Genomic DNA, 25829 nt, shown 5'->3' with positions numbered 1-25829 from the left:
GGTTAAAGGGACTGACTCTCCAAGTCGGGAGAGTGTTAGTAATGCGTCTGGAATGTTGCACCCGAGTACCAGGGTACGAAAACTGAGACATATTTGAACACGTCTCCCGATCACATGGTTGATCATACTCTGGGTTCCACATGCATGTTTTAGCTGAAGGAAGAATACCTTAAACCTGGAGAGTTGAGACCCGTGGAATGGGTACCATGCAATATGACTTCAAAGGGTCTTCGTTTGCTCGCTGAACCTCTCCAATCCTGTCACAGCTGTGTTTATGCCCCTGTACACACGCTTAATTCTTTTTCAGACATAGCCATCCATACGTTTTAAGATTCTTACTAGTCAGGTATATTCTTAGGCGTTTAATATGGGGTGTTGAGTCCATTTCGTTGAGCAAGGAGTAGCTCTTGTCTATTCCATATTTGGCTTAAGGAACTTTATCTGTGTTAATTTCAAACTCTGGTTTTATGCAGCACCCCAACTCACCTTCCCCCTTAAGAAAGCATAATTTGGTTTTCTAAACTTGAGACCTTGTTCTGTTTTGTAATTCAGTTCATGTGTAGCCGAGTTCACATTCTGTGTATTAGTGATACCTTATGATGTTTCTTTTCTGTGTGACTTATTTCAGTTCGAATCATCATACCGGAATCCACTCATTATGCTGCTACGGGCCTGATCACATAGATTTCATTGCTGAGTGATATTGCATTGTACGTAAGTACCACAACTTCTTTATCCATTTTTCACTTTCTGCGATATTGAACTTGTACCGTAAACGAGGTTCTTGTAAACAGAGGCGTCCCAAACTTTGGGGTGGCTGTGTCTTTTTGATTTTAATTTCCCTAAGCTATAGGACCATAAGTGGAAGTGCCCTAGGCTCTGTTGCTTTGTTTTTTAGATGTTTCAGGAAACACCATACACTTCTCCAGAGTGGCTGTTGGCAATTTACATCCCGCCCATCAGCATAAGAAGGCTCCCAGTTCTCCATGGCCTGTAGTGCCTTTATGGATTCTACACTTTTTTCAGATGGCCCTTTTGACCAGGTGGAAGTGAGACTTCATTGTAGTGCAGATTTCCTTTGCAAGCTTGCTTGGTTGGCCAAAAAGGGCGTATGCGTTTTTTCCTGAATATATTCAGGAAAAAACGCATACGCCCTTTTTGGCCAAGTGCATCATTGTCGAGGTTCTGACTCTCTTCATATGTTTTCAATGCAATTCCTGTCTACCTCCTGAAATCAGTTTCCTGCAATTCTGCCTTGCTTTCAATGCCTCTTCATAGCCTTACCTCAATATATTTTTTGAAAATAGTTGGCCTTTATAACTCTGCAGGTTTTTGAATTGCAGTGGCCCTTAGCTCCATTTTTTAGCTCTTATTTTTGTGGTCTTGCCCCGTAACCACAGGATTCCTTGAAGCCCTATTTTTCTTCTGGGGCACCTTGCTGTGCCTTTGGTTACTTCTTCTTACTGATGTGATATTAGAGTGACATGTGCCCATTGAAACCGCTACGGCTAGTTTCTCACTGGTTCCTCCTATTCCCATTCATCCTCTGCACTAACTGCAGACTGTGCGATACCAGAACTTAAAGGCATTGACTCCATGTGGGGATGTTGTTAGTAAAGCGGCTGGAAAGTCGATCCGGAGCCCCAGGAGAGGAAAAATGAGGTGCGTTTTAGAAACCTTTCCCGATCATATGGTATACCAGTCGTTGGGTTTCCCAAGCATGGTTTAGCTGTAGGAAGATTCCCTTCAACCTGGAGTGTTGGGACCCTTGGACTGAGTAGCATGAAGTATTGCATTAAACTTTCGGCAGTTGCTCACCAAAGCTCACCAATCCTGTCAGCCCCAAGTGTCCAGCCTTATGTCTTATCCAGCTGTGGGTTTATATGTGGTCAATCCAGGTTGCATCACAGCCCCTGAGCGAATTTTGTAAGAATTTTTCTCTCTTTCATTGTTTCAGCGTTTTGTTTTTAAAATTTATTTCTATAATGGGGTTTAGCTCATTTTCACTGCTGTGTTTGTGCCGCTCTGCACACACTTGATTCCCTTATGGAGATATATCAATACATGGGTTTTAAGATTCTTATTCCTCAGATATATTTCTCTGCGGTGTATAGGGTGTGTTGAGGCCAGTTCATTGAGCAAGGTGTAGATCTTGTCTAATACCTATTTGGTTTATTGAACGGTATCTGTGCTAATTTCAAACTCTGGTTTTATGCATCACCCCACCTCTCCTTTCCCCTTAAGCTGACATAAGTGTGTTTTCTAAATGTGAGACACTGTTCTGTTCTGTAATTCATTTCTTGTGCAGCCATATTTACCCTCCCTCTATAAGTGATATCTTATGATATGTTTCTTTTTCTGTTTGACTTATTTCAAGTAGTATTATCGGACCTAAATCCACTCTTTATCCTTCTACTAGCCTTATTACATTGATTTCATGGTGAAGAGATATTCCATTGTACATAAGTACCACATCTTCTTTATCTATTGTTCTCTTTCCTGGGATATTTAAGGTGTACTGAAGTTGAGGTTCTTGTAAACAGAGTAGCCCTAAACTGTGGTGTGCTTGTGTCTTGTTGATTTTTAGACTTCCCTAGATATACTCCCATGATTGGAAGTGTCCTATGCTCTGTAGCTCTGTTTTTTAGATGATTTAGGAACCACCATACACTTCTCCAGAGTGGCTCTCGGCAGTTCACACACTGCCCATCAGCGTATAAAGGCTCCCTGTTCTCCATGGCCTGTCCTGCATTTCTGGTTTTTACAATTTTTTAGGATGGCCCTTTTGACCGGTGGGAAGTGAGACTTCTTTGTTGTGCACATTTGCATTGCTTGCTTGCTTCGTTGCCCATAAAGTGCGTATGCGTTTTTTCCTGGATATAATCAGGAAAAAACGCATACGCCCTTTTGGGCCAACTGCATCATTGTCGAAATTCTGCCGCTTTTCATGTGCGTTAAAGACGAGTCCAATCTATCTCTTGAAATCTGTTTCTTGCAATTCTGTCTTGCATTCAGATCCTCTTCTTTGCCTTACCTCAACATATTTTTGGACGTTAGTTTTCATTTATAACTCTGCAGGTTTGTGAATTGCAGTGACCCTGAGCTCCATTTTTTAAGTTGCTCTTTTGTGAGCTGGCCTCAAACCCGCAGGATTGCTTCAGGCCCTATTTTGGCTCCGGCGAGGCAGGCTGAGCCTTTCTTTAATTCTTATTCTTAATGGGAAATTAGAGTGATATGTGCCCGTCCAAACCCCTACAACTCTTCTCTCATTGGTTCCCCCTCTTCCCGTTCATCCTCCTCACAATTTGCAAAATGTGTGAAACAGAAGTTTAAATGTGCTGATTCTCCAAGTGGGGAGATTCTAAGTAGCGTGGCTGGAATGGTGAACAGGAGCACCAGGAGAGGATAAATGAGGTGCATTTTAGACACATCTCCCGATCATATGGTGTACAGTCCTCTGGGTTTTCCATGCATGTTTTAGCTGTAGGAAGATCCCTTGAACCTGCAGATTTGGGACCCATTGAATGGGTACCAGGTAGTATTACTTTAAAGGGTGTGCATTTCCTCACCCAACCTCACATTTCTCTTAGCGCAAACAGTTTCCAGCCTTATGTCTCATCCTGCTGTGGGTCTAGATGTGTTCAATCCATGTTGCATCACCGTCCCTGAGGAAAAGTTGTAAGAGGTTTTCTCTGTCTCTCTGTCGTTTATTTTTTTCAATTTATTACTATATTGGTTACAGCTGATTTTCAAAGCTCTGTTTCTTGCTGCTGTACATCCACTTGATTCGCGTACAGAGAGACATCAATAAATTCTTTTTCAGATTCTTACCAGTCGTATATATTCTTTTCCGGTGACTTGAGTGTGCTGAGTGCAGTTCTTTTAGCTACCGTGTAGGCCTTGTTGATTATCAGTTTGGTATTTGGAATGGTATCTTTGCTAATTTCAACCTCCTGGATGATGCCTCACCCCTCCCCACCTTTCCCGTTTAGCAGCCTTATGCGTGTTTTCTACATATTTGACTATGTTTTTGTTTTGTAATTTATTTCATGTGTAGCCATTTTGGATTCCACCTTTAAGTGATATCTTATGATATGTGTCTTTTTCTTTTTGAATTCTGTCACTTAGAATGATCATACGTAACTCCTCCGGAGTTGTTACAACTGGCCATATTTCATTGATTTCCAGGCTGAATAATATTCCACTCTACCTAAGTACCACATCTCTATCCATTTTTTCCCTCCAGAGACATTTAAGTTATATCCTAGTCGAGGATCTTTTAAACAGAGAGGGGGTAAACATTGGGGTGCCTGTGTCCTCTCGATTTTTGTTTTTCCCAAGATATACGCCCATGAGTGTAAGTGCCCTATGCTCTGTAGCTCATTTTTTAGATGCTTTAGTAAACACAATACACTTCTCCAGAATGGCCGTTGGCAATATACATTTCCACTATAAGTCTCACAGGGCTCCCTCTTCTCGTTGCCCTGTCCTGCATTTCTGTTGTTTACGCTTTATGAGGATGGCTCTTCTGACTGATGTGAAGTGATATCTTTTGTAGTATTGACTTCCAGTGCCCACCTGTTTGGTTGGCTAAAAAAGTGTATGCCCTTTTCTTGAATATATACAGAAAAGAACGCATACACCCTTTTTGGCCAACTGCAATGTTGGCAATGTTCAGCTCCTTTTCTTGTGCTTAATGGCGAGTCCTTTCTACCTCCTCAAATCCCTTTCCTGCCATTCTCCCTTGCTTACAAGTCCTTTTCTCTGACTTTCCTCAAGACATTTTTCAGTGATGGATATTTTCAACTCTGCAGTTTTGTGAATTTTACTGCCCCTGAGTTCCATTGTTCAACTCGTGTTTATGGGAACTGGCCACAAAGCAGCGGGATTTCCTCAAGCCCTATACTGTTTCCATGGGCAACCCTAGCCTTTGGTCAATTCGTCTTCCTGATTGGAAATTAGAGTGACATGTGCCTGTCTGAACACCTAGGACTTGTCTCTCTTTGTTCCTCATCCTTCCGCTTCATCCTCTGGACAAATTCCAAACTGTACGCAACAGGATGTTGACAGTGCTGACATCTCCAAGTGGGGAGACTGTTAGTAAAGACGCTGGAGGGGTGAACCCGAGCACCAGGAGATGAGGAGATGAGATGCCTTTTCCACACTCTTCCCGATCAGACGGTATACCATCCTCTGGGTGTGACAGACATGTTTTAGCAGTAGGAAGAGTCCCATTCATGTAAGGAGAACACCAGGGCTTTTTCAAAATCAGTGTCTCCCCGAAACCCAAACTGGGGAATTTTTTAAGCTACAGCTACACATATGTTCATTAAGGGCCTTGGGAAGTAGGCAGAGTCCAAACTTTAGATGATTGAAGTCTTCAGGGTCAGAAGCACTCACCACCAGCTTCCCTTAGGCTACACTTTAACTGTCATTGATAGATGATGTCAATAAAAATATCTATTCTTTTTCAGATTATTTCCCCTTATAGGTTATTGCAAAATGTTGAGTGTAGTTCCCTGTGCTATACAGTAGTTCCTTGTTGATGATCTATTTTATACATAGCAGTGTGTATGTGTTCATTCCAAACTGTTAATTTATCCCTCCTCCCACCTTTCCCCTTTGGTAATAATAAATTATAAGATTTTATACTTCTCAGAAATGGGGGAGCTGAAAGAGAGGTATCATTTTCAATGGAAAAGCATTTAAAACAAGATTGAAGGTTTAACCAAGATTATTAGATGTACATCCTTGGAAAGAAATCACTTCGTTTCTCTAATATTGACCTGACAAATAAGACAAACCTTTTCACTGAACTTGCTTATAAAAAGTGATGGAAATATCAAATGGAAGTGTTAAAAACATCTTATTTTACCCGAGCCTTATACACTGTTCTATGTTAACTACAGTTTGGCTCACACATCTGTTCATTGAGGTTACAATAGTCTCAATTTCTGTTACTGATCCTCCAGAGTGGACCCCAACAAGTGTCCCCCTGCCCAGTGTCATTGGGGCCAACAGATCGAGACTGAGTTTGGTTCACAAGCAAAGGAAACTTTATATTTTGATCAGAGAATGGAGAGGTGAGAGCATGCACTACCCCGTGGGCTGTGGGCTGGGCTGCTGTGTAGAGATCCTGTCAGAGTCAGTGGGAGGGAGGGAGGCGGCGGAGCTCTCGAGGGCCGGGTTGGCTGTAGCTCAGGCTCTATATCGTGGAGTCTGCACTGGGCCCCAGGAGCTGAGGTGTCGACCCAGCCATTCTGCACTAGGAAATCTGGTCTGAAGTGCCGGGTGTGGAACCTCTGCATGCGGGACCCTAGGAGCACGTGAAATTAGACAAAGCACAAAGGATAAAAAAGGTTAGACTTGACTTTATTGCCCAGATTCTATTTTTATCTCCCAGGGATTTTTAATGGGCTTTGCTGGGGACAAACCCCACCTCTGCCTTTTGTCCCGTTCCTCATTCTTGGAGTGCTGAGGGTGCAGACCCTTCTTCTGTAACTGCTGAGTGCTGAGTTGGGAGCCCTCATACCCTGGGGCGAGGGTCAGAGCTTCTCCCCAGCAGCCTCCCGGTGACGTTGATTGTCCCCAGGACCCCTGCCTCCCTGCTCGTCCACCTGAGCACCAGCATTGGAAGTGTTATAGATTCTAATGACCTTTAAGGGTCCAGGAAAGAGATGTGCAGAGACGCTGTGGGGGCCGGTTTCACCCCGCCCCACATTTGTTCGGCCACCTTAGGCTGACCGTCTCTGCCAGCCTAGATGCTCTGACCAGTAGTCTGTGCTTTCTTCAATTAGGCCCCTGAATTAACGTACAAACAGCACCAGGTGTCAGAGCCCTGCCCGCTCAACTCCCAGACAGTCCAGGGTCAGTGGTGATCAAGGACCATGATGGCTACTGAGTCAACAGCCTTTTGAAGTAAACAGGAGTCCAGCCGGTCTTATTGGCCACCATCATCACGGTGTCTGTAGGCTTTTCTATGGTGACAGTGTGGTATACTGTTCCCCCGCCAAGATTATTAGCTCCCCTCTGGGTGCAGTAAGTCCTGCAAGCAGTAGTCTACTCTTTTGGGACACACTCTTGTTGTTTTATGAGAGAAACTCCAGGTCAAGTGATGTTCACACGAGTCGTCATGGTGCCCTGTTGCCCCCGGTTATCTCTCTGGATGTTGGAGTTGGAGGGCCTCCTCACTCGAGGTCGGTGTGCCCACGGAGCGAACCCTGCAACTTCAGGGCATGGTTGGTGGTTAGGATCACCACGTGGGGTCCTTTTCCCTTAGGAGGGAGGTGGCCTTTTGGGCTGCTGATTTCCAGGTTTTTAGATACCGCCAGTATCTTGGCCAGATGTGGCAGTGGGCCAAGCCCCTTAGTGACCGTAGTTTATCCTACCTGGATGGCATTCTTGCATTGTTCCATTTCAAGTGGTCCCAGTTTTTGCACTAATTCTCCAATGGCGATTCACCTTTCACCGGGAATGTAAAGGTCAAAGGGTTTAGCTAAATTAGGGAGTTCCAGGGCAAGGGTCTGAATTGACTGCTCTTTCCATTCTTGAAAGGCCACTTCTGGATTCTATTCAAAAGGATCATCATCTTTTCCTTTCAGTGTTTCATATAGAGGCCCAGCTAGTAGACTGTAGCTAGGGATCCAGAAGCAGCAAACCCTGGCCTCCCCAGGAACCCCTAAGCTGTCTTCTAGTTTTAGAAAGGGGTAAGGCTGAAAATGGTTTCTTCCCTTTCCTGGGATGGGCTTCTCTGACCTTCTGTGAGAATGAAGCCCAGGCAGGTCACCGCAGTCTGTGATATTTGAGCTTTTTCTTGGACAACTTCTATCCTTTATTGGCTTGGTAGTTCAGAGGCCTCCTTAGTAGGGCTGGTGATCAGAATGTCGTCTGCATATTGAAGGAGGGTTTCCTTTTCCAGAGGTAGAACTTTTAGGTCTTTAGCTAAGCTTTCCCCAAAGATGGTGTGGGAATTTTTGCACCCTTGGGGCCAGACGGCCCGGAAGTATTGTTTTAGTTGTATGTTGAGTCCTGCCACTCACAAGCCAAAATTTCTTGTGACTCTGGGACTAATGGAATACAAAAGAAGGCATCATTGAAGACTAATACAGAATACCATGTCCTGGTGGTTGGTAGAATGACCAGCAGGGTGTAGGAATTAGGAGCAACTGGAGGTATATCCTCGGTGGCTTCACTGACTGTCCTGACATCCTTTACCAGGTCCCCAGCAGCCCATGGGGCTCTCGTGGTCAGACCAATCCCAGAATATGGAGCTCACCTGGGCAGGTACCCCACCCCCACCCCAGCCCACGGGGCTCTCGTGGTCAGGCCCCTCCCAGGATACAGAGCTACCCTTGCAGGTACCGTGGCAGGGCTGGGCACACAGGAACCGTGCACATAGCCCTCATTGCAGAGCACCCCCAGCTCACCTGTCGCTCAGAGCTGACACAGAGCACCTCAGAGCAGGACTTGAACTAACAAACAGCAGCTGCGACAGGTCTGTGACCCTGGGCATCACTCCGTGAGGCCTCCCTCCACCTGGTCTTCCAGAGACTTCCACTGCACCCGGGGCACCAGGCCTCTGTCTCCAACCACCACCCACCCCTCCTCTCCCTGACTCCTGGGTTCCTCTCATTAGGAGAGGGTTTTCTTGAAGTTGTCTCCCACTCATGGGCCAGATAAAATGATTAGAAAACAAGCCAAAGCTGCAGCCCCTTGTCTATCCTGACTCTCAGGAGCCCACACCTGTTCCTTGGACCTGGCCGGTTCAGCAAGTTCCATTTTCTGCAACTGTGAGCCCCTGAGGGGTGATGATTGGCTGACCTGGGCAGCCTTACCGTGCCGGCCAGCCCTCCCCAGGTGTGCCTGGGTTGAGATCAATATAAATACCACTCCAGGCAGCAAGAGCCCCTGCAGCCGTGCCTGACGCCATTTTCTCTGCCCTGTCAGCAGTCTCGGGGCTGGGCTGGTGGGAGGGAGTGAGAGGCCACGGCTTTGTGGGTGGCCCAGTGTGAGTGGGGCTCTGCTGGACTTTCTGCAGCAGTTGCCAGGCTGCCACCTGCTAAAGAAGAGGATGTGTCACCCATACCTGCTGCTGGAATTTCTCCCTGGGCAGAGGTGAGGAAGGAAAAAAGCAGTGGGGGCAGGGACAGGACGGGTATCTCAGGCAGGGAAATGGAAATCTTCCAGAAGAGCACCCAGGGCCAGGACCATCCTGGCTGGCCTGCAGGCACCAAGTCGGCCGGCATGCTGTCACTCGTGTGGCTCTATGGCCCTTCCTCTAGGCTTTCAAGTCCTTGTATATATTCAGGTGTTTTACCTGGGACGGGTGGGAATAGTTCAGCAGCAACTGGCCTGGGGCTCAGCTCACGTTTACTCACAGATGCCTCGGCACGGTGCCCCAGCTTTGCAATGAGGACGCTTGTTGCGTGGGGGCTGCTGGCTGAATGGGAGACGATTCCCCACCACTGACCAACTTCAGAATTGTTTACAACTGGAGCAAGTGCCCTGATACGGTTTTCCTCTGTGTAACTGGTGGGTTCTGTGTTTTTTTTCTCTTTTTCGTTTTTGGTTCAAGGTAGATTTTATTCCTCTTTTTTGTATTTACAGATATAAGCATGGAAATAATTTATTCATATAAATACATGTATGTGCAGGGAATAATTGTTTTTTCTGTTTTATTTTTTAAATTTTATTTCTTTTTAATTTTGAATTTTATTTTATATTTTTATACAGCAGGTTCTTATTGGTTATCTATTTTATACATATAAATGTATACATGCCAATCCCAGTCTCTCAACTCCTCCCACCACCACCCCCCCAACAGCTTTCCCCCCTTGTTGTCCATACGTTTGTTGTCTACATCTGTTGCTCTATTTATGCCTTGCAAAGTGGTTAACCTGTACAGTTTTTCTAGGTTCCACATATATGCATGAATATACAAGATTTGTTTTTCTCTTTCTGACTTACTTCACTCTGTATGACAGTCTCTAGATCCATCGACGTCTCTACAAATGACCCAATTTCATTCCTTTTCATGGCTTAGTAATATTCCATTTTATATATGTACCACAGCTTTATGCATTCGTCTGTCTGTGGGCATTTAGGTTGCTTCCATTACCTCGATATTGTAAATAGTGATGCAATGAACATTGCGGTGAATGACTCTTTTTGATTTATGGTTTTGTCTGGGTATATGTCCAGTACTGGGATTGCTGTATCATATGGTAATTCTATTGTTAGTTTCTTAAGAAATTCCATATTGTTCTCCATAATGACTGTATCAATTTATATTCCCAACAATAGTGGAAGAGGGTTCCTTTTCTCCACACCCTTTCCAGCATTTTTTGTTTGTAGATTTTCAATGATGCCTATTCTACCAGGTGTGAGGTGATACCTCATTGTTGAATCCATTTCGTTGAGCAAGGGGTAGCTCTTGTCTATTACATATTTGGCTTATGGAACGGTATCTGTGCTAATTTCAAACTCTGCTTTTATGCAGCACCCCAACTCACCTTCCCCCTTAAGCAGGCATAAGTTGGTTTTCTAAACTTGAGACCCTGTTCTGTTTTGTAATTCAGTTCCTGTGTAGCCAAGTTCACATTCCGTGTATTAGTGATACCTTATGATGTTTCTTTTTCTGTGTGACTTATTTCACTTAGAATCATCGTGCCTCAATCCACTCATTATGCTGGTACGGGCCTGGTGACATAGATTTCATTGCTGAGTGGTATTCTGTTGTACATAAGTACCGCAACTTCTTTATCCATTATTTGCTCTCTGGGATATTTAACTTGTGCCGTAGAAGAGATTTCTGTAAAAAGAGCCGTCCCAAATTTTGGGGTTGCTGTGTCTTTTTGATATTAATTTCCCTAAGCTATAGGACCATAAGTGGAAGTGCCCTAGGCTCTGTTGCTTTGTTTTCTAGATGTTTCAGGAAACACCATACACTTCTCCCGAGTGTCTGTTGGCAATTTACATCCCGCCCATCAGCATAACAAGGCTCCCAGTTCTCCATGGCCTGTCCTGCCTTTCTGGATTTTACACTTTTTTCAGATGGCCCTTTTGACCGGGGGGAAGTGAGACTTCATTGTAGTGCAGATTTCCTTTGCAAGCTTGCTTGGTTGGCCAAAAAGGGCGTATGCGTTTTTTCCTGAATATATTCAGGAAAAAACGCATACGCCCTTTTTGGCCAAGTGCATCATTGTGGACGTTCTGCCTCTTTTCCTATGCTTTCAATGCAATTCCAGTCTACCTCCTGAAATCGGTTTCCTGCAATTCTGCCCCGCTTTCAAGTCCTCTTGGCAGCCTTACTTCAGTCTATTTTTGGACGATAGCTGTCATTTATAACTCTGCAGGTTTGTGAATTACAGTGCCCCTGAGCTCCTTTCTTCAACTCGCTTTCTTGTGAGCTGGCCGCAACACCGCAGGATGGCTTCAGGCCCTAATCTGGTTCCGGTACGGCACGCTGAGCCTTTGGTTATTTCCTCTTCCTGGTGGGAAATGAGAGTTAAATTTGCCCGTCCAGACACCTCCAGCTAGTCTCTCATTGGTTCTCGCTATTCCTGTTCATCTTCCGCAGAAATTGCAAACTGGGCCAAACAGGAGGTTAAAGGGACTGACTCTCCAAGTCGGGAGAGTGTTAGTAATGCGTCTGGAATGTTGCACCCGAGTACCAGGGTACGAAAACTGAGACATATTTGAACACGTCTCCCGATCACATGGTTGATCATACTCTGGGTTCCACATGCATGTTTTAGCTGAAGGAAGAATACCTTAAACCTGGAGAGTTGAGACCCGTGGAATGGGTACCATGCAATATGACTTCAAAGGGTCTTCGTTTGCTCGCTGAACCTCTCCAATCCTGTCACAGCTGTGTTTATGCCCCTGTACACACGCTTAATTCTTTTTCAGACATAGCCATCCATACGTTTTAAGATTCTTACTAGTCAGGTATATTCTTAGGCGTTTAATATGGGGTGTTGAGTCCATTTCGTTGAGCAAGGAGTAGCTCTTGTCTATTCCATATTTGGCTTAAGGAACTTTATCTGTGTTAATTTCAAACTCTGGTTTTATGCAGCACCCCAACTCACCTTCCCCCTTAAGAAAGCATAATTTGGTTTTCTAAACTTGAGACCTTGTTCTGTTTTGTAATTCAGTTCATGTGTAGCCGAGTTCACATTCTGTGTATTAGTGATACCTTATGATGTTTCTTTTCTGTGTGACTTATTTCAGTTCGAATCATCATACCGGAATCCACTCATTATGCTGCTACGGGCCTGATCACATAGATTTCATTGCTGAGTGATATTGCATTGTACGTAAGTACCACAACTTCTTTATCCATTTTTCACTTTCTGCGATATTGAACTTGTACCGTAAACGAGGTTCTTGTAAACAGAGGCGTCCCAAACTTTGGGGTGGCTGTGTCTTTTTGATTTTAATTTCCCTAAGCTATAGGACCATAAGTGGAAGTGCCCTAGGCTCTGTTGCTTTGTTTTTTAGATGTTTCAGGAAACACCATACACTTCTCCAGAGTGGCTGTTGGCAATTTACATCCCGCCCATCAGCATAAGAAGGCTCCCAGTTCTCCATGGCCTGTAGTGCCTTTATGGATTCTACACTTTTTTCAGATGGCCCTTTTGACCAGGTGGAAGTGAGACTTCATTGTAGTGCAGATTTCCTTTGCAAGCTTGCTTGGTTGGCCAAAAAGGGCGTATGCGTTTTTTCCTGAATATATTCAGGAAAAAACGCATACGCCCTTTTTGGCCAAGTGCATCATTGTCGAGGTTCTGACTCTCTTCATATGTTTTCAATGCAATTCCTGTCTACCTCCTGAAATCAGTTTCCTGCAATTCTGCCTTGCTTTCAATGCCTCTTCATAGCCTTACCTCAATATATTTTTTGAAAATAGTTGGCCTTTATAACTCTGCAGGTTTTTGAATTGCAGTGGCCCTTAGCTCCATTTTTTAGCTCTTATTTTTGTGGTCTTGCCCCGTAACCACAGGATTCCTTGAAGCCCTATTTTTCTTCTGGGGCACCTTGCTGTGCCTTTGGTTACTTCTTCTTACTGATGTGATATTAGAGTGACATGTGCCCATTGAAACCGCTACGGCTAGTTTCTCACTGGTTCCTCCTATTCCCATTCATCCTCTGCACTAACTGCAGACTGTGCGATACCAGAACTTAAAGGCATTGACTCCATGTGGGGATGTTGTTAGTAAAGCGGCTGGAAAGTCGATCCGGAGCCCCAGGAGAGGAAAAATGAGGTGCGTTTTAGAAACCTTTCCCGATCATATGGTATACCAGTCGTTGGGTTTCCCAAGCATGGTTTAGCTGTAGGAAGATTCCCTTCAACCTGGAGTGTTGGGACCCTTGGACTGAGTAGCATGAAGTATTGCATTAAACTTTCGGCAGTTGCTCACCAAAGCTCACCAATCCTGTCAGCCCCAAGTGTCCAGCCTTATGTCTTATCCAGCTGTGGGTTTATATGTGGTCAATCCAGGTTGCATCACAGCCCCTGAGCGAATTTTGTAAGAATTTTTCTCTCTTTCATTGTTTCAGCGTTTTGTTTTTAAAATTTATTTCTATAATGGGGTTTAGCTCATTTTCACTGCTGTGTTTGTGCCGCTCTGCACACACTTGATTCCCTTATGGAGATATATCAATACATGGGTTTTAAGATTCTTATTCCTCAGATATATTTCTCTGCGGTGTATAGGGTGTGTTGAGGCCAGTTCATTGAGCAAGGTGTAGATCTTGTCTAATACCTATTTGGTTTATTGAACGGTATCTGTGCTAATTTCAAACTCTGGTTTTATGCATCACCCCACCTCTCCTTTCCCCTTAAGCTGACATAAGTGTGTTTTCTAAATGTGAGACACTGTTCTGTTCTGTAATTCATTTCTTGTGCAGCCATATTTACCCTCCCTCTATAAGTGATATCTTATGATATGTTTCTTTTTCTGTTTGACTTATTTCAAGTAGTATTATCGGACCTAAATCCACTCTTTATCCTTCTACTAGCCTTATTACATTGATTTCATGGTGAAGAGATATTCCATTGTACATAAGTACCACATCTTCTTTATCTATTGTTCTCTTTCCTGGGATATTTAAGGTGTACTGAAGTTGAGGTTCTTGTAAACAGAGTAGCCCTAAACTGTGGTGTGCTTGTGTCTTGTTGATTTTTAGACTTCCCTAGATATACTCCCATGATTGGAAGTGTCCTATGCTCTGTAGCTCTGTTTTTTAGATGATTTAGGAACCACCATACACTTCTCCAGAGTGGCTCTCGGCAGTTCACACACTGCCCATCAGCGTATAAAGGCTCCCTGTTCTCCATGGCCTGTCCTGCATTTCTGGTTTTTACAATTTTTTAGGATGGCCCTTTTGACCGGTGGGAAGTGAGACTTCTTTGTTGTGCACATTTGCATTGCTTGCTTGCTTCGTTGCCCATAAAGTGCGTATGCGTTTTTTCCTGGATATAATCAGGAAAAAACGCATACGCCCTTTTGGGCCAACTGCATCATTGTCGAAATTCTGCCGCTTTTCATGTGCGTTAAAGACGAGTCCAATCTATCTCTTGAAATCTGTTTCTTGCAATTCTGTCTTGCATTCAGATCCTCTTCTTTGCCTTACCTCAACATATTTTTGGACGTTAGTTTTCATTTATAACTCTGCAGGTTTGTGAATTGCAGTGACCCTGAGCTCCATTTTTTAAGTTGCTCTTTTGTGAGCTGGCCTCAAACCCGCAGGATTGCTTCAGGCCCTATTTTGGCTCCGGCGAGGCAGGCTGAGCCTTTCTTTAATTCTTATTCTTAATGGGAAATTAGAGTGATATGTGCCCGTCCAAACCCCTACAACTCTTCTCTCATTGGTTCCCCCTCTTCCCGTTCATCCTCCTCACAATTTGCAAAATGTGTGAAACAGAAGTTTAAATGTGCTGATTCTCCAAGTGGGGAGATTCTAAGTAGCGTGGCTGGAATGGTGAACAGGAGCACCAGGAGAGGATAAATGAGGTGCATTTTAGACACATCTCCCGATCATATGGTGTACAGTCCTCTGGGTTTTCCATGCATGTTTTAGCTGTAGGAAGATCCCTTGAACCTGCAGATTTGGGACCCATTGAATGGGTACCAGGTAGTATTACTTTAAAGGGTGTGCATTTCCTCACCCAACCTCACATTTCTCTTAGCGCAAACAGTTTCCAGCCTTATGTCTCATCCTGCTGTGGGTCTAGATGTGTTCAATCCATGTTGCATCACCGTCCCTGAGGAAAAGTTGTAAGAGGTTTTCTCTGTCTCTCTGTCGTTTATTTTTTTCAATTTATTACTATATTGGTTACAGCTGATTTTCAAAGCTCTGTTTCTTGCTGCTGTACATCCACTTGATTCGCGTACAGAGAGACATCAATAAATTCTTTTTCAGATTCTTACCAGTCGTATATATTCTTTTCCGGTGACTTGAGTGTGCTGAGTGCAGTTCTTTTAGCTACCGTGTAGGCCTTGTTGATTATCAGTTTGGTATTTGGAATGGTATCTTTGCTAATTTCAACCTCCTGGATGATGCCTCACCCCTCCCCACCTTTCCCGTTTAGCAGCCTTATGCGTGTTTTCTACATATTTGACTATGTTTTTGTTTTGTAATTTATTTCATGTGTAGCCATTTTGGATTCCACCTTTAAGTGATATCTTATGATATGTGTCTTTTTCTTTTTGAATTCTGTCACTTAGAATGATCATACGTAACTCCTCCGGAGTTGTTACAACTGGCCATATTTCATTGATTTCCAGGCTGAATAATATTCCACTCTACCTAAGTACCACATCTCTATCCATTTTTTCCCTCCAGAGACATTTAAGTTATATCCTAGTCGAGGATCTTTTAAACAGAGAGGGGGTAAACATTGGGGTGCCTGTGTCCTCTCGATTTTTGTTTTTCCCAAGATATACGCCCATGAGTGTAAGTGCCCTATGCTCTGTAGCTCATTTTTTAGATGCTTTAGTAAACACAATACACTTCTCCAGAATGGCCGTTGGCAATATACATTTCCACTATAAGTCTCACAGGGCTCCCTCTTCTCGTTGCCCTGTCCTGCATTTCTGTTGTTTACGCTTTATGAGGATGGCTCTTCTGACTGATGTGAAGTGATATCTTTTGTAGTATTGACTTCCAGTGCCCACCTGTTTGGTTGGCTAAAAAAGTGTATGCCCTTTTCTTGAATATATACAGAAAAGAACGCATACACCCTTTTTGGCCAACTGCAATGTTGGCAATGTTCAGCTCCTTTTCTTGTGCTTAATGGCGAGTCCTTTCTACCTCCTCAAATCCCTTTCCTGCCATTCTCCCTTGCTTACAAGTCCTTTTCTCTGACTTTCCTCAAGACATTTTTCAGTGATGGATATTTTCAACTCTGCAGTTTTGTGAATTTTACTGCCCCTGAGTTCCATTGTTCAACTCGTGTTTATGGGAACTGGCCACAAAGCAGCGGGATTTCCTCAAGCCCTATACTGTTTCCATGGGCAACCCTAGCCTTTGGTCAATTCGTCTTCCTGATTGGAAATTAGAGTGACATGTGCCTGTCTGAACACCTAGGACTTGTCTCTCTTTGTTCCTCATCCTTCCGCTTCATCCTCTGGACAAATTCCAAACTGTACGCAACAGGATGTTGACAGTGCTGACATCTCCAAGTGGGGAGACTGTTAGTAAAGACGCTGGAGGGGTGAACCCGAGCACCAGGAGATGAGGAGATGAGATGCCTTTTCCAAACTCTTCCCGATCAGACGGTATACCATCCTCTGGGTGTGACAGACATGTTTTAGCAGTAGGAAGAGTCCCATTCATGTAAGGAGAACACCAGGGCTTTTTCAAAATCAGTGTCTCCCCGAAACCCAAACTGGGGAATTTTTTAAGCTACAGCTACACATATGTTCATTAAGGGCCTTGGGAAGTAGGCAGAGTCCAAACTTTAGATGATTGAAGTCTTCAGGGTCAGAAGCACTCACCACCAGCTTCCCTTAGGCTACACTTTAACTGTCATTGATAGATGATGTCAATAAAAATATCTATTCTTTTTCAGATTATTTCCCCTTATAGGTTATTGCAAAATGTTGAGTGTAGTTCCCTGTGCTATACAGTAGTTCCTTGTTGATGATCTATTTTATACATAGCAGTGTGTATGTGTTCATTCCAAACTGTTAATTTATCCCTCCTCCCACCTTTCCCCTTTGGTAATAATAAATTATAAGATTTTATACTTCTCAGAAATGGGGGAGCTGAAAGAGAGGTATCATTTTCAATGGAAAAGCATTTAAAACAAGATTGAAGGTTTAACCAAGATTATTAGATGTACATCCTTGGAAAGAAATCACTTCGTTTCTCTAATATTGACCTGACAAATAAGACAAACCTTTTCACTGAACTTGCTTATAAAAAGTGATGGAAATATCAAATGGAAGTGTTAAAAACATCTTATTTTACCCGAGCCTTATACACTGTTCTATGTTAACTACAGTTTGGCTCACACATCTGTTCATTGAGGTTACAATAGTCTCAATTTCTGTTACTGATCCTCCAGAGTGGACCCCAACAAGTGTCCCCCTGCCCAGTGTCATTGGGGCCAACAGATCGAGACTGAGTTTGGTTCACAAGCAAAGGAAACTTTATATTTTGATCAGAGAATGGAGAGGTGAGAGCATGCACTACCCCGTGGGCTGTGGGCTGGGCTGCTGTGTAGAGATCCTGTCAGAGTCAGTGGGAGGGAGGGAGGCGGCGGAGCTCTCGAGGGCCGGGTTGGCTGTAGCTCAGGCTCTATATCGTGGAGTCTGCACTGGGCCCCAGGAGCTGAGGTGTCGACCCAGCCATTCTGCACTAGGAAATCTGGTCTGAAGTGCCGGGTGTGGAACCTCTGCATGCGGGACCCTAGGAGCACGTGAAATTAGACAAAGCACAAAGGATAAAAAAGGTTAGACTTGACTTTATTGCCCAGATTCTATTTTTATCTCCCAGGGATTTTTAATGGGCTTTGCTGGGGACAAACCCCTCCTCTGCCTTTTGTCCCGTTCCTCATTCTTGGAGTGCTGAGGGTGCAGACCCTTCTTCTGTAACTGCTGAGTGCTGAGTTGGGAGCCCTCATACCCTGGGGCGAGGGTCAGAGCTTCTCCCCAGCAGCCTCCCGGTGACGTTGATTGTCCCCAGGACCCCTGCCTCCCTGCTCGTCCACCTGAGCACCAGCATTGGAAGTGTTATAGATTCTAATGACCTTTAAGGGTCCAGGAAAGAGATGTGCAGAGACGCTGTGGGGGCCGGTTTCACCCCGCCCCACATTTGTTCGGCCACCTTAGGCTGACCGTCTCTGCCAGCCTAGATGCTCTGACCAGTAGTCTGTGCTTTCTTCAATTAGGCCCCTGAATTAACGTACAAACAGCACCAGGTGTCAGAGCCCTGCCCGCTCAACTCCCAGACAGTCCAGGGTCAGTGGTGATCAAGGACCATGATGGCTACTGAGTCAACAGCCTTTTGAAGTAAACAGGAGTCCAGCCGGTCTTATTGGCCACCATCATCACGGTGTCTGTAGGCTTTTCTATGGTGACAGTGTGGTATACTGTTCCCCCGCCAAGATTATTAGCTCCCCTCTGGGTGCAGTAAGTCCTGCAAGCAGTAGTCTACTCTTTTGGGACACACTCTTGTTGTTTTATGAGAGAAACTCCAGGTCAAGTGATGTTCACACGAGTCGTCATGGTGCCCTGTTGCCCCCGGTTATCTCTCTGGATGTTGGAGTTGGAGGGCCTCCTCACTCGAGGTCGGTGTGCCCACGGAGCGAACCCTGCAACTTCAGGGCATGGTTGGTGGTTAGGATCACCACGTGGGGTCCTTTTCCCTTAGGAGGGAGGTGGCCTTTTGGGCTGCTGATTTCCAGGTTTTTAGATACCGCCAGTATCTTGGCCAGATGTGGCAGTGGGCCAAGCCCCTTAGTGACCGTAGTTTATCCTACCTGGATGGCATTCTTGCATTGTTCCATTTCAAGTGGTCCCAGTTTTTGCACTAATTCTCCAATGGCGATTCACCTTTCACCGGGAATGTAAAGGTCAAAGGGTTTAGCTAAATTAGGGAGTTCCAGGGCAAGGGTCTGAATTGACTGCTCTTTCCATTCTTGAAAGGCCACTTCTGGATTCTATTCAAAAGGATCATCATCTTTTCCTTTCAGTGTTTCATATAGAGGCCCAGCTAGTAGACTGTAGCTAGGGATCCAGAAGCAGCAAACCCTGGCCTCCCCAGGAACCCCTAAGCTGTCTTCTAGTTTTAGAAAGGGGTAAGGCTGAAAATGGTTTCTTCCCTTTCCTGGGATGGGCTTCTCTGACCTTCTGTGAGAATGAAGCCCAGGCAGGTCACCGCAGTCTGTGATATTTGAGCTTTTTCTTGGACAACTTCTATCCTTTATTGGCTTGGTAGTTCAGAGGCCTCCTTAGTAGGGCTGGTGATCAGAATGTCGTCTGCATATTGAAGGAGGGTTTCCTTTTCCAGAGGTAGAACTTTTAGGTCTTTAGCTAAGCTTTCCCCAAAGATGGTGTGGGAATTTTTGCACCCTTGGGGCCAGACGGCCCGGAAGTATTGTTTTAGTTGTATGTTGAGTCCTGCCACTCACAAGCCAAAATTTCTTGTGACTCTGGGACTAATGGAATACAAAAGAAGGCATCATTGAAGACTAATACAGAATACCATGTCCTGGTGGTTGGTAGAATGACCAGCAGGGTGTAGGAATTAGGAGCAACTGGAGGTATATCCTCGGTGGCTTCACTGACTGTCCTGACATCCTTTACCAGGTCCCCAGCAGCCCATGGGGCTCTCGTGGTCAGACCAATCCCAGAATATGGAGCTCACCTGGGCAGGTACCCCACCCCCACCCCAGCCCACGGGGCTCTCGTGGTCAGGCCCCTCCCAGGATACAGAGCTACCCTTGCAGGTACCGTGGCAGGGCTGGGCACACAGGAACCGTGCACATAGCCCTCATTGCAGAGCACCCCCAGCTCACCTGTCGCTCAGAGCTGACACAGAGCACCTCAGAGCAGGACTTGAACTAACAAACAGCAGCTGCGACAGGTCTGTGACCCTGGGCATCACTCCGTGAGGCCTCCCTCCACCTGGTCTTCCAGAGACTTCCACTGCACCCGGAGCACCAGGCCTCTGTCTCCAACCACCACCCACCCCTCCTCTCCCTGACTCCTGGGTTCCTCTCATTAGGAGAGGGTTTTCTTGAAGTTGTCTCCCACTCATGGGCCAGATAAAATGATTAGAAAACAAGCCAAAGCTGCAGCCCCTTGTCTATCCTGACTCTCAGGAGCCCACACCTGTTCCTTGGACCTGGCCGGTTCAGCAAGTTCCATTTTCTGCAACTGTGAGCCCCTGAGGGGTGATGATTGGCTGACCTGGGCAGCCTTACCGTGCCGGCCAGCCCTCCCCAGGTGTGCCTGGGTTGAGATCAATATAAATACCACTCCAGGCAGCAAGAGCCCCTGCAGCCGTGCCTGACGCCATTTTCTCTGCCCTGTCAGCAGTCTCGGGGCTGGGCTGGTGGGAGGGAGTGAGAGGCCACGGCTTTGTGGGTGGCCCAGTGTGAGTGGGGCTCTGCTGGACTTTCTGCAGCAGTTGCCAGGCTGCCACCTGCTAAAGAAGAGGATGTGTCACCCATACCTGCTGCTGGAATTTCTCCCTGGGCAGAGGTGAGGAAGGAAAAAAGCAGTGGGGGCAGGGACAGGACGGGTATCTCAGGCAGGGAAATGGAAATCTTCCAGAAGAGCACCCAGGGCCAGGACCATCCTGGCTGGCCTGCAGGCACCAAGTCGGCCGGCATGCTGTCACTCGTGTGGCTCTATGGCCCTTCCTCTAGGCTTTCAAGTCCTTGTATATATTCAGGTGTTTTACCTGGGACGGGTGGGAATAGTTCAGCAGCAACTGGCCTGGGGCTCAGCTCACGTTTACTCACAGATGCCTCGGCACGGTGCCCCAGCTTTGCAATGAGGACGCTTGTTGCGTGGGGGCTGCTGGCTGAATGGGAGACGATTCCCCACCACTGACCAACTTCAGAATTGTTTACAACTGGAGCAAGTGCCCTGATACGGTTTTCCTCTGTGTAACTGGTGGGTTCTGTGTTTTTTTTCTCTTTTTCGTTTTTGGTTCAAGGTAGATTTTATTCCTCTTTTTTGTATTTACAGATATAAGCATGGAAATAATTTATTCATATAAATACATGTATGTGCAGTGAATAATTGTTTTTTCTGTTTTATTTTTTAAATTTTATTTCTTTTTAATTTTGAATTTTATTTTATATTTTTATACAGCAGGTTCTTATTGGTTATCTATTTTATACATATAAATGTATACATGCCAATCCCAGTCTCTCAACTCCTCCCACCACCACCCCCCCAACAGCTTTCCCCCCTTGTTGTCCATACGTTTGTTGTCTACATCTGTTGCTCTATTTATGCCTTGCAAAGTGGTTAACCTGTACAGTTTTTCTAGGTTCCACATATATGCATGAATATACAAGATTTGTTTTTCTCTTTCTGACTTACTTCACTCTGTATGACAGTCTCTAGATCCATCGACGTCTCTACAAATGACCCAATTTCATTCCTTTTCATGGCTTAGTAATATTCCATTTTATATATGTACCACAGCTTTATGCATTCGTCTGTCTGTGGGCATTTAGGTTGCTTCCATTACCTCGATATTGTAAATAGTGATGCAATGAACATTGCGGTGAATGACTCTTTTTGATTTATGGTTTTGTCTGGGTATATGTCCAGTACTGGGATTGCTGTATCATATGGTAATTCTATTGTTAGTTTCTTAAGAAATTCCATATTGTTCTCCATAATGACTGTATCAATTTATATTCCCAACAATAGTGGAAGAGGGTTCCTTTTCTCCACACCCTTTCCAGCATTTTTTGTTTGTAGATTTTCAATGATGCCTATTCTACCAGGTGTGAGGTGATACCTCATTGTTGAATCCATTTCGTTGAGCAAGGGGTAGCTCTTGTCTATTACATATTTGGCTTATGGAACGGTATCTGTGCTAATTTCAAACTCTGCTTTTATGCAGCACCCCAACTCACCTTCCCCCTTAAGCAGGCATAAGTTGGTTTTCTAAACTTGAGACCCTGTTCTGTTTTGTAATTCAGTTCCTGTGTAGCCAAGTTCACATTCCGTGTATTAGTGATACCTTATGATGTTTCTTTTTCTGTGTGACTTATTTCACTTAGAATCATCGTGCCTCAATCCACTCATTATGCTGGTACGGGCCTGGTGACATAGATTTCATTGCTGAGTGGTATTCTGTTGTACATAAGTACCGCAACTTCTTTATCCATTATTTGCTCTCTGGGATATTTAACTTGTGCCGTAGAAGAGATTTCTGTAAAAAGAGCCGTCCCAAATTTTGGGGTTGCTGTGTCTTTTTGATATTAATTTCCCTAAGCTATAGGACCATAAGTGGAAGTGCCCTAGGCTCTGTTGCTTTGTTTTCTAGATGTTTCAGGAAACACCATACACTTCTCCCGAGTGTCTGTTGGCAATTTACATCCCGCCCATCAGCATAACAAGGCTCCCAGTTCTCCATGGCCTGTCCTGCCTTTCTGGATTTTACACTTTTTTCAGATGGCCCTTTTGACCGGGGGGAAGTGAGACTTCATTGTAGTGCAGATTTCCTTTGCAAGCTTGCTTGGTTGGCCAAAAAGGGCGTATGCGTTTTTTCCTGAATATATTCAGGAAAAAACGCATACGCCCTTTTTGGCCAAGTGCATCATTGTGGACGTTCTGCCTCTTTTCCTATGCTTTCAATGCAATTCCAGTCTACCTCCTGAAATCGGTTTCCTGCAATTCTGCCCCGCTTTCAAGTCCTCTTGGCAGCCTTACTTCAGTCTATTTTTGGACGATAGCTGTCATTTATAACTCTGCAGGTTTGTGAATTACAGTGCCCCTGAGCTCCTTTCTTCAACTCGCTTTCTTGTGAGCTGGCCGCAACACCGCAGGATGGCTTCAGGCCCTAATCTGGTTCCGGTACGGCACGCTGAGCCTTTGGTTATTTCCTCTTCCTGGTGGGAAATGAGAGTTAAATTTGCCCGTCCAGACACCTCCAGCTAGTCTCTCATTGGTTCTCGCTATTCCTGTTCATCTTCCGCAGAAATTGCAAACTGGGCCAAACAGGAGGTTAAAGGGACTGACTCTCCAAGTCGGGAGAGTGTTAGTAATGCGTCTGGAATGTTGCACCCGAGTACCAGGGTACGAAAACTGAGACATATTTGAACACGTCTCCCGATCACATGGTTGATCATACTCTGGGTTCCACATGCATGTTTTAGCTGAAGGAAGAATACCTTAAACCTGGAGAGTTGAGACCCGTGGAATGGGTACCATGCAATATGACTTCAAAGGGTCTTCGTTTGCTCGCTGAACCTCTCCAATCCTGTCACAGCTGTGTTTATGCCCCTGTACACACGCTTAATTCTTTTTCAGACATAGCCATCCATACGTTTTAAGATTCTTACTAGTCAGGTATATTCTTAGGCGTTTAATATGGGGTGTTGAGTCCATTTCGTTGAGCAAGGAGTAGCTCTTGTCTATTCCATATTTGGCTTAAGGAACTTTATCTGTGTTAATTTCAAACTCTGGTTTTATGCAGCACCCCAACTCACCTTCCCCCTTAAGAAAGCATAATTTGGTTTTCTAAACTTGAGACCTTGTTCTGTTTTGTAATTCAGTTCATGTGTAGCCGAGTTCACATTCTGTGTATTAGTGATACCTTATGATGTTTCTTTTCTGTGTGACTTATTTCAGTTCGAATCATCATACCGGAATCCACTCATTATGCTGCTACGGGCCTGATCACATAGATTTCATTGCTGAGTGATATTGCATTGTACGTAAGTACCACAACTTCTTTATCCATTTTTCACTTTCTGCGATATTGAACTTGTACCGTAAACGAGGTTCTTGTAAACAGAGGCGTCCCAAACTTTGGGGTGGCTGTGTCTTTTTGATTTTAATTTCCCTAAGCTATAGGACCATAAGTGGAAGTGCCCTAGGCTCTGTTGCTTTGTTTTTTAGATGTTTCAGGAAACACCATACACTTCTCCAGAGTGGCTGTTGGCAATTTACATCCCGCCCATCAGCATAAGAAGGCTCCCAGTTCTCCATGGCCTGTAGTGCCTTTATGGATTCTACACTTTTTTCAGATGGCCCTTTTGACCAGGTGGAAGTGAGACTTCATTGTAGTGCAGATTTCCTTTGCAAGCTTGCTTGGTTGGCCAAAAAGGGCGTATGCGTTTTTTCCTGAATATATTCAGGAAAAAACGCATACGCCCTTTTTGGCCAAGTGCATCATTGTCGAGGTTCTGACTCTCTTCATATGTTTTCAATGCAATTCCTGTCTACCTCCTGAAATCAGTTTCCTGCAATTCTGCCTTGCTTTCAATGCCTCTTCATAGCCTTACCTCAATATATTTTTTGAAAATAGTTGGCCTTTATAACTCTGCAGGTTTTTGAATTGCAGTGGCCCTTAGCTCCATTTTTTAGCTCTTATTTTTGTGGTCTTGCCCCGTAACCACAGGATTCCTTGAAGCCCTATTTTTCTTCTGGGGCACCTTGCTGTGCCTTTGGTTACTTCTTCTTACTGATGTGATATTAGAGTGACATGTGCCCATTGAAACCGCTACGGCTAGTTTCTCACTGGTTCCTCCTATTCCCATTCATCCTCTGCACTAACTGCAGACTGTGCGATACCAGAACTTAAAGGCATTGACTCCATGTGGGGATGTTGTTAGTAAAGCGGCTGGAAAGTCGATCCGGAGCCCCAGGAGAGGAAAAATGAGGTGCGTTTTAGAAACCTTTCCCGATCATATGGTATACCAGTCGTTGGGTTTCCCAAGCATGGTTTAGCTGTAGGAAGATTCCCTTCAACCTGGAGTGTTGGGACCCTTGGACTGAGTAGCATGAAGTATTGCATTAAACTTTCGGCAGTTGCTCACCAAAGCTCACCAATCCTGTCAGCCCCAAGTGTCCAGCCTTATGTCTTATCCAGCTGTGGGTTTATATGTGGTCAATCCAGGTTGCATCACAGCCCCTGAGCGAATTTTGTAAGAATTTTTCTCTCTTTCATTGTTTCAGCGTTTTGTTTTTAAAATTTATTTCTATAATGGGGTTTAGCTCATTTTCACTGCTGTGTTTGTGCCGCTCTGCACACACTTGATTCCCTTATGGAGATATATCAATACATGGGTTTTAAGATTCTTATTCCTCAGATATATTTCTCTGCGGTGTATAGGGTGTGTTGAGGCCAGTTCATTGAGCAAGGTGTAGATCTTGTCTAATACCTATTTGGTTTATTGAACGGTATCTGTGCTAATTTCAAACTCTGGTTTTATGCATCACCCCACCTCTCCTTTCCCCTTAAGCTGACATAAGTGTGTTTTCTAAATGTGAGACACTGTTCTGTTCTGTAATTCATTTCTTGTGCAGCCATATTTACCCTCCCTCTATAAGTGATATCTTATGATATGTTTCTTTTTCTGTTTGACTTATTTCAAGTAGTATTATCGGACCTAAATCCACTCTTTATCCTTCTACTAGCCTTATTACATTGATTTCATGGTGAAGAGATATTCCATTGTACATAAGTACCACATCTTCTTTATCTATTGTTCTCTTTCCTGGGATATTTAAGGTGTACTGAAGTTGAGGTTCTTGTAAACAGAGTAGCCCTAAACTGTGGTGTGCTTGTGTCTTGTTGATTTTTAGACTTCCCTAGATATACTCCCATGATTGGAAGTGTCC

General features: G+C 44.6%; 1 long non-coding RNA gene across 1 annotated transcript; it reads left to right on the top strand.

The window, feature by feature from the left end:
• Positions 1–654: 654 nt before the first annotated feature.
• Positions 655–23923, top strand: LOC307181243. The gene is made up of 3 exons (XR_013826218.1): positions 655–714; positions 12232–12317; positions 23835–23923. It is a non-coding gene; the product is annotated as an uncharacterized lncRNA (long non-coding RNA).
• The last annotated feature ends 1906 nt before the right edge of the window (positions 23924–25829 follow it).

The sequence above is a fragment of the Stenella coeruleoalba genome, assembly GCF_951394435.1.
Source record: "Stenella coeruleoalba genome assembly, contig: scaffold_117, whole genome shotgun sequence".
NCBI classification, from domain to species: domain Eukaryota; kingdom Metazoa; phylum Chordata; class Mammalia; order Artiodactyla; family Delphinidae; genus Stenella; species Stenella coeruleoalba.
The sequence above is the reverse complement of the archived record's forward strand: the minus strand, read 5'-3'. Positions and strand labels throughout refer to the sequence as shown.